General features: G+C 41.1%; 1 protein-coding gene across 2 annotated transcripts in view; it reads left to right on the top strand.

Annotated features, from left to right (window-relative positions):
* Positions 1-15,694, top strand: part of MTMR2 (myotubularin related protein 2) — a 59,943-nt gene that overhangs the window by 1,934 nt on the left and 42,315 nt on the right. The window lies entirely within an intron of this gene.

The raw sequence follows: 15,694 nt of genomic DNA, 5'->3' as shown, positions 1-15,694 counted from the left end.
GATAAATCTGTTGCTGTCGAGCATGCACAAGGCTGTGTCCTCCAAGCCCAGACTCTTAACAGATTCCTTGGGATGTAAAAAAGGCTTATTCAAAAGCTTTCAGAATCTCAAGTCTCTGCTTGAACATCTAGAGCCTGTAGAAGAAAGCTAGCCACTTGGGAGGGTTTAATGTACTCCAAACAAAATACAGATATTTGAAATAGATTGATGCTTTTTATCTGTAATTATTAATAAAAATACCCTCATCTTGAGTTGGTGTACTCTGTGAAACTTTTTAGTTGAAATGGTTCAAGGTTAGGGCAAAATTACAAGAAAATAAAACCAGGGTCTTGTAATGAGAGATGGCTGGTGACCTTCAGAATGTTTATTATCAGCTTCCCTTGCAGTGATGCATATGCACAAATAAATATTTGTGTATGAATTGGACAGTAGATTGATTATCATCAGTTTTTTTTTTCATTACAGCTGTACTGGTATTTGATTTTATACATCCGAATAATTCTGAAGCTAAATTGGACTATTTGTATGCATTGAAATGTTTTAATCTCTATGACTGTGATCTAACAGCTAGACCAGCTTCAAATTGTAACCTATGACACATTTTCACCAAATGATTTTGTTTAAAAAGAAGAAGTTAGCTTTGGGGATGATGTGAGGAACACAATGAATCATGAGGATGCTGTCATCAGTTTTGATAATTCATTTTATTTAAAAGGAACAAAAATCAAAAAATGACTCAGCGGTCACTCATCCCTGAACCACCATTACCTAGCCATGTGAAGCTGTATTGAGTTGTAGTTACTGAATTGTTTTATGCGAGATTTAGAAGACTTGGAAGGGTGCTAATATGAAATACAGCAGTGCATTCTTTAGGTTGTCTCAGCTTCTGGTTGGAAGTGTCATTATTTCTGGAGGTATTTAAGATCTAGCTCCTCAAGGAGACATGCTTGATAGAGTTTACTTATACGTAGGGCTGCTCACAATTGAATAAGTGTCCTGAAGAACATTGTAGGTTTGTCTTTTAATAAAGCATGTGAGATATGGCAATAAAGACATTTGACAGTGAAAGTTGCTTTGATATTTTAGTAGACCCTAGTAATGTGCAGTACTTGTGGTCCTTGAGGAAGATGCAGGAATAATTAAACAAATGTTACCTGCTTTCTGTCCCAACTAGAAAAACATTTGAAAAACTCCTAATAAGACTTAGAGTGTAGTTGTTTGTACAGGGTAAAAAATGGCCAGCTCTCTGTGAAAATACCGAGTTAGTTTCAGATGAGCAGGTCAAAGCTAATTAACTCAGCTGCCCTCATGGTTGTGCTGAAGCAGCTGTTCTGCTTTTCAAGGCTCAGCCGTCTCACCCAGAGCTGGCTTTGTGTGGCACAGCACCGTGTTCTGCAGCTCTCTGTGGTTTCCAGAGGTCAGCACTTAGGGTGGGCATTCCCCTTCCATCCTGTCCTCATGGAAGACACATGACTATGAGCCAGTTACTCATAAAGAGCTGTGGTGGTATTTGACCAGCAGCTTGCAAGGAGTGCTTGTGTGTCTGCAGTGTCTGTCCAGGAACAACCCGTGAGACAGAAGGAGTGAGGTAAAGCACTGATTCAAATGTTTGATGGGCTACAGTATGGTTATGTCCAGAAGAGCAAGCTTTTCTCAATGTTATGGATATCTCTAGAATGGCCTGAGGATCTTCGGTGAGTGAGTGATAAACACAGTTCAGCTGTGCTTGTTATTCCGATTTCTTCCAAGACCATTCTTAAAATGAATTTGTGGGTGGGTTTGTCATATTGTTGTTTTTGCACAATTGAGGTTGCATACAGGCCGTCTGACCTCTGGAATTCAAAGGGACAGCCAACAAAATTCTACCATGATCTTTTCCTTTTGTGAAAGGACAGCCAGATAGAGTTGTGTATGACTTTAGCAGAACACATGACTTTAGGCAAAAAAGTGGTAGCAAACTTCTTATATTTACTTTCCATGAGAAGTGATTAGGCATTTTGTTCGTGCAGTCCATGTGGTTATGTTCTGTAGTTTCTAAATGAGCATACATCTCTCTGTATTCCTCAGAAAAAGCATATTAGAGTTCATTCTGAACAATGGTCTAGTAAGATACTAAGAGGCTTTCTCTTAGGTCTGCTGAAGATAAATTTGTATTGCCTGTGCAAAAGTGTGGAGGTGATGGTACGGTTAAAAAACTGCTATAGGAGATGTCAGTGATATTTCAACATCAGTATAAAATTAGAGGAAGATAATATCTACCCACTGGTAGATATTTCCCAGCAGCATGACTGTGGCAATGCTTGATGTCACGGCTCTCTTGGTTGCTTGTTATCACCTTTGTTCTGGTGTTTATCATCCACAGAGGTCTGCAGACGCGGTGGATCCGATGCACTGCACGTTTGCTGAGGCATATGAGAGCAATCATGCTCCTTGGCTTTATGTTTGCAGGGATAAGTCTGAAAACATAAACTCGGTGTAAATCAGTGCAGCAAGGTCTGTTGAACCAGTAACTCCATGAGGTATGAACTCCCCCCTTGTCTCAAATAAGGCTCTGTCAATACCTGCTCTGATTTAAGGCTGTGTTGAAGGAATTCTTTCCCCATGGAAGGAGTAGGGTCTGTGAGCTGTTGGCTGAGGAGGGCTTTAGCTGTAGCACCACATTGCTACCAGATGTGTGAGCTTTGCTGATTGAGTTGTTCTGTGATGAGTCATTGAAGTTAGAGTTTGAAAGGGAAGATTTTTGCCAGTTCTGGCGTTTGGTGAAATGTGAGTAGCTGTCTTTTTCCTCATGGGCTTTGAGAGCATTTCTTGCATTTGATTTCTTATAAGTGCAAAGCAAGGTTGTTATGTTAAAGACAAGTACATTGCTGGCTGAGTGTTGAACTGGTTTTGCATCTCAGGAACTTGACACTAAGCCTACAGACAATTAGCGACTCCAGATGGGCTCATTATTATTGATTTTAATAAATTAGTGATAATTTCTAACACTTACTTGCAACTGAAGTCCATTCTGAGACAGGGGTGTTTTTTCTGGTGTACTGTGTATCGTGAAGAGAAATAGCAGTTCTGCCTGCATATAGATCTGTAAAATGAGGAGAATCTTTTTAATAGTCTCAGGGTTTGGTGCAGAAAATAATGAAAATAACATGTAGTGAAAAGGACTTTAGAGCTTTTAATTTATAGCAGTGAAGAAAAACCATTGCCTCTAAAGAATTCACAAATTATTTTTACTAGCAGTCTTTGCCATGCACATTTCTGCTTCTGCATTCAGCAGAAACCATTTCTACTGGTCCCGGAGTGCGAGACCTTCAGCTTAAAAGTTTTCCTCTGTCTGGCACATGCACATCTCTTGGTCCCAGTTCTGACTATTCAATAAAATGCTTTTTATTGATGACAAAAATATTTGGGTTTAAGCATATTTTCCATTTGAGAATATAAAATACAAATGACACCCACCTGTTCATTGTGTTGTAATTAAGGTTGCGCTGGTGTTTAAAAGCCTCACAGGAACTTGCAGTATTGTAGTTCTAGCTGCTGTACAGATGGTGATGCTTTCTGTGTTGAGGAGATGTGGACCAGCTATTTAATTTATTTTGTGCCTTAGCCAGGACTACTCTATTTTTAATAATGCCTGGTGGGTAATTTTACCAGTTTTACTAAGCTCTTGGAAGTGCAGTTGAGTACTGAGACTCCTTGCTAGGAGATTGGGCACAGAGTGAGAATGTCTAAGGATGAGATGGGAAGCTGCAGTGGAGACATGAGGCAGGATCTGACAACTGGCAAGGAGCGAAGCTGGGCTCAGAACACGACTCTCCTGGGTCCCATCAAGCACTGCCTTCTCTGAAGAGAGATGGTAATGCTGTGCTGACTGGCAGTCTCTTTGCTAGACAGCGCGGACTTGTACACGTAGTTCTTTAACTACAGGCTATTTACAGCAGGGCTGCAATCACAGAACCTGAATTTGAAGATTGTGGATGACCTGACAAGTTGGATGACCTTGTCAAGTTACACAATTCCTATCTGTTGCATGATGGTGCTCCTGATAGGTTAACACCTGTCTCGAACATATTTTGTTACCTATTTCTGATGTTTTATCATCTCCCTTCCTTTGCTAATTCTTTTACACCTCGTGTGTACAGGCAAGAACTGCATTTGGAAAGGTCATAATACCTCTTTAATGGCTCAGCAGATCAATTGTCCACATCTTCTTTTTCATTAATCTTTTCCTGATGACCTGCTTTACTGTTATTAGTGTTTCAGTTCTGAGGGTATCAGCAGTGTAAAACGAGACCTGATCCATACACCAAAGGGCTTTTGTTGGCTCAGGAGCTGGACTTGGTCCTTGTGGGTCCCTTCCAGTTCAGGATATTCTGTGTTACCAGAAAGCTCAATCAAGGAAAACAAACAACAGGCCTTCATAAAAAATGAAGGAAACAGTCCAGAGGTCACCTTGATATATGGGTGTTATGTATAAGTGCACTTGTAATACAGCACATGAAAAAGTCTTTTTAATTGTCTGTGGGAACCCCATTCCACCATGAGGGAAGAGTGTGACAGGAAGGGAATTAAGTGTTTGGTTTCTGGAGATGTCTGGGATAACCCAGGGAAGTGAGAATATAGGAGAGACGCTGTCACAGTAATTACCCTGTCTTCATTTTTAACTGAAAGAACATCTTGCTTTTTTATTGCCCCAGTACTGGGAGCTAATTGAAGAAAAAAATCAGTGAAAGACAACAACAAAAAAATGAGTGGAACTTTTCAAGTATTTGCTTTTCCCTTTCCTACCATCTGTAGTTACTTTTGCCAGAGAATGTTCTCACTCAGTAATTTTCCATTGATTTCAAGGTAGCAAGGTAGCTCTTTTTTTTTGTTTCTCTCTTGCTTCTCTGCTACGTGAATTCTTTGCCATTGCTTTCTAAACCCTGATAGATTCAATGAAGAGAAAGTGTTAGCAGTTTTTGAGTCCATAACACCTTCAAGGTGATTTTCTAGTAATTTTGTTAGCTCCTTACAAATGCTCCCACTTTACAGATCTGGCTTCTGTAGTCTTCTGGCCATGGCTCCAGAGCCATTAATGCTGGGTCACCCAATGATTCAAATCTGGTCTGGGTCAGGTATGGGTGTGTGATTGTATTTCTGCTGAAGTATTTGGAAAACCAGCAGTTTATGGGGTTTTTTTTTCCTTTGTTCTGGGAAGACTGGCAACACCTGTTTAGAATAAAACAACATTTTTATCTGGAGTTATTTACTGTGATGTAAAGACTGCATGTCCAGACAGAGTGTTACACTCAAAACCTTGTTCACAACCAAAAAGGCAGTGTGTTTTTATATTGCAAAGAATTTATTCTTAGCATAACTGAATTTTCGGAAGTCTAATCACAATTAATCCAGATGCAATTATTACAGAAAAAGAAGAAATAATAATGCAGTTAAAACTGTTGTACCTTTAGTTCTTGGTTTCTATCCCTCTTCCTGGTGTTAGGTTCACCCCTGTTCTGCTCCTCTGGGTTCCAAGGCTGCTGATTTTATTGTGGTAGTAGTGGGTGTTAGAGCAAATTGTCAGCATCTGGAATGCTTTCTTGGGAAAGGTATGAGGTTTATCATGTTGCTTTCTCTCTTTTCTTTTCTCTCTTTCTCTCTCTCTCTTTTTCTCTCTTTCTCTTTCCTGTACGACCCACCTGAGGTCATTTTAGTATGTTTGGTAAAACAACTTTACACCTGATTCTTTTCTTCATTGGTCTGCTGTTCCACATTGCATCTGAGTTTTTGCTATGCATAGTTGCTTTTTTGTTATTAGATGCAATTCCTTTGTTCGCTTTGTTATCTCTGAGGCCAGTTTTGTCCAGCTCCAGGTCTGCATTTCTTTGGTTGACCATTGGTGATTTGTTTATGGCCATGGTCTCAGGTGCCAAGCCTGTGCCCCGTTTCTCACCCTGTGCCTCTACTCTTCATGCCACACCCTGTGTCTCCACTTCTCAAGTCCTCTGCTGTGATACCTCTCTCTCTACAAAGTTACATTAGTGGTAAATATTCTGTATAGAATAGCTGCTTTTTACTGTTGTCTGTGCAAAACTGTGGTTGTACCACACACAAACAAAAATAAAACAGAGGGGATATACATGCCTGACCAGTTACAGGAATTGTAGTCACACCTAAACCAGTTAAACCAAAGCTACAAGCAGGCCAAGAAAAGGCAAAGCAAAAGTGACACGTCCCAAGGCCTTGAAAATTCACTACAAAGCTTATGGCCTATGAAGAACAATGGCAGTACTGAATGGCAGGGCTAAAGGTTAACCCAGCCATTTTTTTCTGTACAAAATCTAACTGCTGGAGTGAATATACCTGTGATCATTACTTGCACAAGTGTTTGTTGTGTTTCTACCCCAGTACAAAATGAACTGATATATGAATTACTGAGCTGAACCACACCCTCATTCATACCTTCTGCCTTTAGTGAAAATAAAGCAGGTGTGCTGCTTTTATTGCTTTTTTAATAAATCCCATTGTTGACTTCAGTTGATATCACTGCTCAGTGATCTACTCAAAGAGAAAGATTGCACACATTGGTAGTAGGATTGCCTTCATGAACAGATTGAGCTAAATCTGCCCAGGAAAGGACTGGAGGCTGGGAATGAGTTCGGTGCAGTTGTGAGATTGAAGGGCCTGCCTGCTGTGGAGAGCAGATGCTGAAGGTAAAGGCAGGTCACTGGGACCTGTAGTACCAGAGATGAACTGTCAAAATCAGTTGAATAACCAGCAGATAGATACTTTTAACAAATCAAAACTGATCAGCATTTCACTTGTAAGTAGTACTTCTCTGAAAAGAAATTAAAAATGTGGGATCTTCTGTTCATATTTTACCCAAGTTGACTTTTGGAGTAGACTGTTCCTGAAAATTCAGGCTGTGTCTTCCAGTCTTAGAATTGGTATCTCACTCCCACACAGCAAATGAGCCCCCACACCTTATGAGGGAGTGCTTCCCAAGTCTTTTTCCTCAAAGGTGAAGCAGCATGCTAACAGAGTAGTCATTAAACACTGGGGTGTGAGAAGGAGTATGTGGGGGGACTGTTGTGGATGTGTCCAGGGTTTGTGCCAGCAGAGCAGTCTTGGGTTTTCAATATTCCCACCTGTTTGGGTACAGCCTGTGCTCATCACTGTCTCTAGCACAACAGAAAGACAGAGTTCACCTTTTTTTGTTAAGACATACTCTGATTCTAGATTACACATTCGGATTCCACTTTCTGCTTCCACCTTTCATAGAGAAAAATACAGGCATCCTGCATGAGATTTTTCTCATCTGATTGGATCAATACAGAGTTCTGGTAGTCTCTGGGTTGGTGTTTTTTTTTTTTTTTTCTTAATTTTTTTATTTTTGAAGACAATGAGAAAGAATCAATTTTGTAGACAATGAGTCATCTCAGTTTCTCCACAGTGACTCTAAGTAGAGCCTACAGTGAGTAATTCAGATGTGACCACCTACACAGAACTCCCTCCCCATCATTGTGGTAAGGGCAAAGAGAGCATTGAATTTGGGTTGTTCTCAACTCCAAAAAAGGAAGGAGCTATTTCTTAACTCACAGCATCCCTCTTTTTTACATGTTAACTAAATATATTCGTAACTGAGAAGAGAGCAGAGATTTGTAGTCTGATTTCCTAAGCCCCATTTCTCCATGTATGTGTATATATTTGTCTAGTTTGTCCACTGATAATTTTTCTAACATTTAGACAGTTTTAGCCCTGTGTTACAGAGGAGTGAAAATAGTAACTTGTGACAAGTTTTGCATTTAAGCAAAAATGGATATAGGAAGGGAGAGCACAGCAGTTTTTGCTTTACAGAAAAAGTTAGTTTGATTTGCAACACAAGGGAATACCTAGATGAGAAGGATATCATGAATATGTGCAGATTGTCTTGGACAAGGCTTCTCTCAAGTTGGAGAAATACATTATATTCTGTTAATTTTGCATTTTCCTCTTCCCATTTGCTTTCTCTGGTGTCTGCAAAAGGCTGTGTTCAGTTAAACACACAGAAAATATAAACTACTCTGCCACAAGACACTGATCTTCAGGAAACCAGGGTAGGATCTGGTTCAGATTGCTATATCTCCATTGGAAGAAGGTATCTAACACCTCTCTACCCTCAGCAGAATCAATAAACTCCACAAGTAATTCAGTAGAGCAAAGGTGAGGATCCCCTCCGGGAAGGCTGAATAGCTGTCTAAACTCCTCTGCCTGGGTTCCCCTTGGCTTAGTAGAAGCAAACACACCCATGTTATCCACAAGGCAGAGGCAAACTATTCTGACCTCATTGATCCTACTCCCTTTGAGTTACTTGTTTTTTCACATACACTGATTTCTGCTTGAGGAAGCAGAAGTGGCAGGAGGAAGTGGCTGTGGGTGATCTTAGTTTAGCCCTCATTTCAGATGAATGAGAACTGATGAACAGAAAATCCTCAGATGAGTTTGCATAGTTTGTATTCCTCATTTCACTGCAAGGCAGAAGAATTAAAAGACTTTCATTTTCAACATGTACCCTAGAAGTTCTTCCTTGTGTTGGGATGGAGCTTCTTGTATTTTAGTTTATGGGCCTTGCCCCTCATTCTGTTGCTCGGCACTACCAAAGTGAGTCTGGCGCCATCCCCTTGGCAGCCACCTTGGAGATGCTGCTGAGATCCCTTCTCAGTCTTCACTCCTCACACAAGTGCTCTGTGTTTCTGGAAACATCTTGTGTTGGCCTAGGTGGAATTTCAGGAAACAAAGCTGCTAAATTACTGAATACTTGTCTGACTTGAGCCTTGAGATTTTGTTAGGGACTAATTTCATGCAGGGGCTGAACTGTCAACAGAATAAAGTGTTCCCACTCCTTTTTTCTGAGCTGAATGTGGCAGAGCACATGGCTGTGTAGTGTCTGTGAAAGCTTAGCAAGGTGTTACAGTTTTGCTAGGTGATACAAGACTCTTCACATTGGCTATATTTATACATTCTTTCCTTCTTCTTTTGATTTTTCCCAGGATGGAACAAGTAATGTCATTGATTAGTAAATCACTGGTATTTTTAATTCCTGTGGGTGTTAGCTTTATTGGAGTGAGGGGTTGTGTGGTATGTGTTTTAAAGAAAATCAGAAAGTTTAACAATATGTGTTATATTCTAACTAAGGTGTTTCTTAAATAGGAACATAGGAAGGAAGCTAAAGAAAAAACTGAGACAGCACATGAACTGTGAGAAGTACACATATATTTGGTTAATCTAAACACAACTGGTTCTTAGTACATAGCTAGAAATTGAGGTGCTGCCAGAGTACAAATTGTAAAAGAGAAGTTACATCTGTCTTTTTATTGAGTTCTTGTTTCTGTCTTAAGGTAAGTACTCATTAATATAATTCTTGTTTCTCTTTCTTTCCTTTAACAAGTTAATAGACTTTTCCTAAAAAATAAAAATTAACAAGAAAATGAAAGATTTGTTGTTCGTGTTTCCATTTTTTTTCTTTCTCCTTGCTAATTTTTGCAACTTGGCATGGGAATGTCTGTATTTGCATCAAAATCCTGATAGTTTTTTACTTGTGCGTCTTTCTCTGGCTTGATAAGTTTTTAAAGCAAGGATGTCAATGTTTACAAGGTAGATATAAATATTGATTAACTGCAAGGGTGATTTTGAATTGTATGTAGGATTTCCATCATGGCTTTTGTCTTTATTCAAAGTACTTGTGGAGACAGTTAGATGTTGCCGGCTCTCTTTCTTCTGTGGGATGCAGTGGGAAATGCAAATTTGCTCTGATATAGGAGAAAGCAGCACCACCCAGGTATCTTAGTTCTCTGCCACAGGATGTCCTGAGCTCTGGAATCAGTGTTTTCCACAGGCAGGGCTAGCAGACAGTGGGTGTTCTTGTACCACCAGGGGACACCTGAAGTTGGGTTAGTGAGGTCCCGTTCTGCCAGAGCAGTCATGCAGCATGGAGATTCCCTTGGCTGAGGCAGCTGCCTGGGCTGTCTGAGGGAGAAAGCTGCAGGTCAGGACATGTGCTGGTTCATCACAGCCCAGCAGATCGCTTGCCAGACGTGTTGTCAATCAGCCATCTCCCTGATGGCAGTCTGTCTGTCCCTGTGCAGCACTGCTTCAGCCGTCTGAAGCCTGAGGTGCTGGAATGTCTCCACCTCAGCCATATGTTTTTGACCTAGAAATAGTTTTCTCAGGGCAGGCAAGATCTTAATTTCTAGTTTAGTCCTGCCCTCTGTAGCATGTGATATTTGAAAACAAAGGCTCTGGCTTCTTCTGAACAATACCAGAGATGCTAAAAAGAAGCATAGCAATAACCCAGTGTGCAGGAAGCCACAGAGAAGAGCAGGTGAGAGTGCTGTTCTCGTAGACAAACCTTGTTTATGTTGGCAGTAAACAGGGTTGTGTTTTGAACCTCTCTTCATCTTATATCTTGATTTATCTTCAATGCTGAGGGCCTGTGCTGGTGGTTGGAAACCCATAAGCTTTGGAGCAGAGACCCAGATGTGTGCAGCATCTCTAGGATGCTGTCAGACCTTCCTCCCTAAGAAGGCCCAGGGCAGAGGCAGATGGACAGGGCTGCCTTTGCATTGTATGTCACCTGGGGAACGTGGGATGCCTGCCTTGCCTGCCACTCCCTGCCCAGAGTCCCAGTGCTGCAAGCAAAAGGGCTTGTGCTGGGCTGGATTTTGCAATCCATTAGGAACTGGAATCTGACCAAAATACTGGATTATCAGCCTGCTTTCAGAAGGTAGGAACTAACTTTGCACTCCCTGGATATGGGCTGAAATTAAATTGGTAGAGCAGAGTCAAAATGTCAGTTCCCTGTGGAAGTCTAACAATTTCTTGAATATTTTTTTTCTTCTTTTCTCTTGTAGCTCAGGATCATCCCATACCAGCTGGGAGCTTGTTAGAAACTGAACTTCCCTTTTGTTCCTCTCATGAATACAGATCATTTTGTAGTTATCTTTCTTGTGCTGATCAGAGAATATTGATCCAGGGGTCTCATAGCTCTTGTCCTTCCTGGTTTTTACCTTCTGGACTTTTGACTCATGAGAGCATGATACTGTGGGCTCCTTGCTGTTATTAATTACATGGTGCATATTGGTTTGTCTTTGGGCGTTGGTCTTTATTCTTGGAATCTTGCAAATATTTTAAACAATCAGCCTATTGTTCAGCAAGTGCTCTACACACACTGTGGGCCTTTTGTGAATTTCAGTTTTAAAAAAACCAAAAGAATGACTAATGGAGCACGAACGGTGCTTGTGACACTGTAGTCCATTGTGTAACTATTGAGAGCAAAATTTGCATTCCTAGAAAAGCTTGTTCACAGTCAAAATATAGGGCATTTTCTTTATGGCTCCTGGGAAAAGATGTACTGTGTATTCAGCTCAGGATGCTACTTGGAAGGATCAACTTTTAAAAAATGTCATTTTCCTCCCTTGGAACATTGAAGTCAGACTGAGACCCAGCTTTGCTTGACAACAGAAGTGACTTTTTCATTCAGGCAAGTGACATGGGGGGCTATTTTTGGTCTGTCACATACATGCACCATGATTTGTTTGCTAAAATGGCTTCTCTTTTAGATGATGGTCAACTTTGACATTGGTGGCCCTTTTAAATAGTGAGAGTGCAATATTATATAATATAAATATATATGCCAGAGGCAGCCTGGCAGTCTGTGCTTTTCTTTCCTTCAAAAGCATATTTGTTTATGGCTTTTAGTTCTTCCCCTCTGAGGTTGTCACAGGTCAAGCAGAGGTTGAACTGGGATCTTTAAATGTTTAGAAAAATTGTGAGTTCCAGTCAACTCACCTGAAACTAATAGCTGTCTGTCCTGCATGTGCCTAAAACGATGGTACTGGCTGCTCAGAGGGGTAAGCATCTTACATATGCTATAGGTAGTTTCCTGTGGCATTTGTTGTCTAGGTAGAATTAGTCTGTTTTGACTTTTTATTTCACTGTGAAAAACTAAGATTCAGTCACTGCTCACTGGAGATACCACTTCTTTGTCAGTCAGTGAAATCTCTGAGAAAGGCATTGCCTTTTATAATGGGCACACGTGGTGCCAGTCACTGTGGGATTCCTGTTCTGGGAGGGATGGTGTTAAAATGTTAAACTTAGTTTACAGCAGCAGAGTGGAGGCCAGCAGAGAGTGCCCAGCTCCTGCTGCAAGGCCCTGGTTCCGGCAAGATGCGAACAGAGCTTTCAAGTGCTTGCCTGGAGAGGGGTGTATGAGGGACTTCTGAGGACCCTTAGCAGTATGTGTGTATACACAGATAAGGACTGTGTGGGCCACTTGGCCTCAGCACAGATCCACAGAGAGCTGCTGCAAACGGGAGAGTCTGATGTGGGCAACAGCTGGGTGTTCCAGCCAGTTCAGCCAGTGCTGGCTGGGACAGAGTCACATTCATGGGGAACAAGCGCTGGTTTGTCTCCTTCTGCTCTGATGTGACCCAGGAGGTTTTTCAGTATTAGCTTTTTCTTCTCTTGAAGGAACAGGAGTGTTGGAGGTGTTGGGGAGGGAGTGTTGTCAGTCTGAGTTTGGGAAGTGAGTGAGTGCTCAATACCTCTGGAGCATTACACATGTAAGAGAACTGCCCAAGTGCTACAAGTGCTTCTATTCATGGCCCTGCTGTAAATTCAGATCAATTGGACCCAGCCCTCTTGGCATCTGAAGCTTCAAATTAAATTGTATTTGCCGCTCGTCGTCATTAATTTGCAGTTTTCACCTTGATTAATTTTTAGGAATGTACATAATGAGAAAATTTTAAAAAACAGGAAGAGAGGAAATGGAAATTTGCCTTCTACAGTGTTTTTCTCATTTATGACCTCTGAGTCTGAAACGGTATTGCTCAGTGGTGCATTTTGTCACCTGTTTTCTGTGTCAGTTCAGTGACTATTGAAACAAAATATTCTGTTTGATACAGAAGAAATGGTGTGAGCAGCTCATGCCAATTAGTGTCTGAGTAATTGGCACATCTTTGTGAGCAATGAAGCAGCTGCTTGTTGTACTGACAGAGATAGAATATTCATAAAGAAGGTGCTGGAAGAGTGGCTTTTTCATCACTGACTACTGATTTTGGTTGTGTTATTTATAGGAGTGAGCCAGGTTAGTTTTTATGACCTTGGTACAAAAAGTAGGTGTCCTCATTCCCTGTGCATGTACTGCAACTCAAAGTGGGCATATTATCCAGAGATGTGGTTCCCTTCTGTTCCATGAATTTTTTGAAGTGTTTTCTGGGTGTTAAATTCATATGCATATTCCTGCTCCTGGATTTAGGATGGGAACTTTAGGGATCAGAACTTAATCTTACCTTCTTCCTTTTTATGTTCTCTAGTTTTGGGGTTTGTTTTTGTTGTTTTTTTTTTTTCCTTGTTGTTTTTGTTTTTTTTTTTTAGACAGTGTCTTACTTTGAAGCAAGACAAAAGTCTCTTTTTAACTTTTCAGTCTGAACAAGTGTCATAGAACCATAGAATGGTTTGGGTTGAAAGGGACCTTAAAGATCCCCCCTGCCATGGGCAGAGACATCTTCCCCTTGACCAGGTTGCTCAAAGCCCCGTCCAACCTGGCCTTGCACACTTCCAGGAATGGGACATCCACAATTTCTCTGGGCAACCTGTGCCAGTGTCTCACCACCCTCATCATATCCAGTCCCTTTCTGCACAGGATTTACTTGTCTTTGGCAAGTGTATAGAATTTATGTTCTTGCTGATCAGGAGTATAGTAGAATGACTATATGTATACTTCATGTTTTTGCTGAACAGAATGAGGCACACTTCTAAGAGCTTGCTCAGAAATGACCATTCTCAGTAATTACAGGCTGAGATGGTTTAGGCAGATCACACCTCATATTCATTTTGTGACTTTTGTCTAAGATTTTGCCAGAAGTTGTTGTTTGGTTTTAAATGACACATGAAATTGGTTGTTGTGACTTTTCTTCTTGAGTCACATGATATAAGAGAAGAGGTTGCATAGAGTGGTCATCCTTAGGCTGATGTTCACAGAAAGCTTTTCACAGAGATCACAGAGTAGGAGTTTTTCTTTCCTCTGGAGTGTGAAGACAGCTAAGTAAAATATCCTGGCTTTGTAGTATGAAGAATGTTGTATTAAGTTCCCAACAACAGGGGTAAAGATACAGCTAGAAGAGCTCAGTCCTTCAGAAATGGTGCATTGGTCTGCATCAAGTTAAAGTTTCAGGGCTTCATGGCTTGATTCTGGCATTTCTTTGCATCTTTGTGCTTATCTTCTACCTGGCTTGGGCTCACTGTCGTGCTCAGATCCTCACAAGGTCAAAGCGCCCTCTTCAGAAGCTTGTTACTTGTGCTTTCTACTTCCAGGGAAAACTATTGCTTCTCTATGCTAGGAATGAAAGAACTTCATATTCAGACTCCTAGTGTAACAGTTGCCAGAGCAAACGGCAACTATGAATTTTATTTCTCTTTCTTATACATCACTTTTTTTACATTGCAGGGAGATTACCTTGTATCATTAATGGCAAATGCCATTTAATGTTACTTTTTGAAGTGGCTTAAGACTTTACCACAGATTTCCCCTGCATGTTCTTAGTTTAACAGGTCAGGTTTGTGCATCACAGACACTTCTGTTTGCTGCTCTTTTCCATCTTTGTTGACACTTTAAGCTCAGCATGCTGGCATGCCTTCAATTCTGCTACGGGTGCAGTAATACCTTTCAATTGCCTGAACAGGAACCACCGGAGGGCATCTGTCTGAGTCTGAATTATGTTTGAAAACCACCTGGCATATTGTGAGATAGTCCTAATAATAACAATGAACACTTTATTAGGAGTTGAGTCACTGTGCTCAGTTTCCAGTTTTTACTCTGACTAGTTGCTTGTATGTATTCCTTATAGCCAAAGGGTTACTACTGCGTGCAGACGTTGTATAAGACCATTGTGCCGACAGCTTGCATTTGGACCATTTATCAATCAAAATCTGGCTATAAAGACAAACATCTAAATAATAAAAATAATTATCAAGAGGAAAGATAGATCAGTGTTAGTTGCACCCTAGACCTGTTTCCTGCTTCTGCATGGGGGAGGAATGAGGAGAGGAGCAAATAGGGATGGCAGTCACAAGAGTAAGGTCCTTTCCCTGAAGGTGCTTTTGACCTGTTTAAGGGGTCTCTTTTCATGCTTAACACAGACATCCATCAACATGGACAAGGAAAAGCTGTCTGGACCTGAAGCATGGGGAAGAGAAAAGCTCCAGGAGGTCCTTGGTCATCCCTGGTTCCTCACAGGAGCTCACTTATTTTTCTATAGGCAGATTCAAAGTATTTTGTGAATCTGAGTATATGCTGTTTTCCAGAACCTTAATGAAGTTCAGAGCCAATACCATAATTTTGCATGTTTAAGTAGTATTGCAGATCGCAGTGACTGGCACAGCCCTAGTGGTTTCTAACCCTGGCTCAGATCTGTCCAAACTTACCTGTGTTCTCACATGTTTGTCAGGTGCCCCCCAACCCAGCACTTAAATGTGTCCATCATGCCCTGGCCATCCCTCAGTCTACTCTGTGTTGCCTTACTGGTGAGATGCAGCTGTTGGGGGCTTGTGCCTGTGAGAACAGAATGTCCTCAGTGGGGTCTTCAGCACATTAAGCTGCTGCCAGACATACCCGTCAGGCTGCCAAAAGCACTGCACGAGACAGCTTTAACTTCACATTGGCAAAAGCTGGGATAAT

Source organism: Zonotrichia albicollis, chromosome 2 (assembly GCF_047830755.1).
Source record: "Zonotrichia albicollis isolate bZonAlb1 chromosome 2, bZonAlb1.hap1, whole genome shotgun sequence".
Lineage (NCBI taxonomy): Eukaryota > Metazoa > Chordata > Aves > Passeriformes > Passerellidae > Zonotrichia > Zonotrichia albicollis.
Note: the sequence above shows the minus strand (reverse complement) of the source record. Positions and strands in the feature narration are given on the sequence as shown.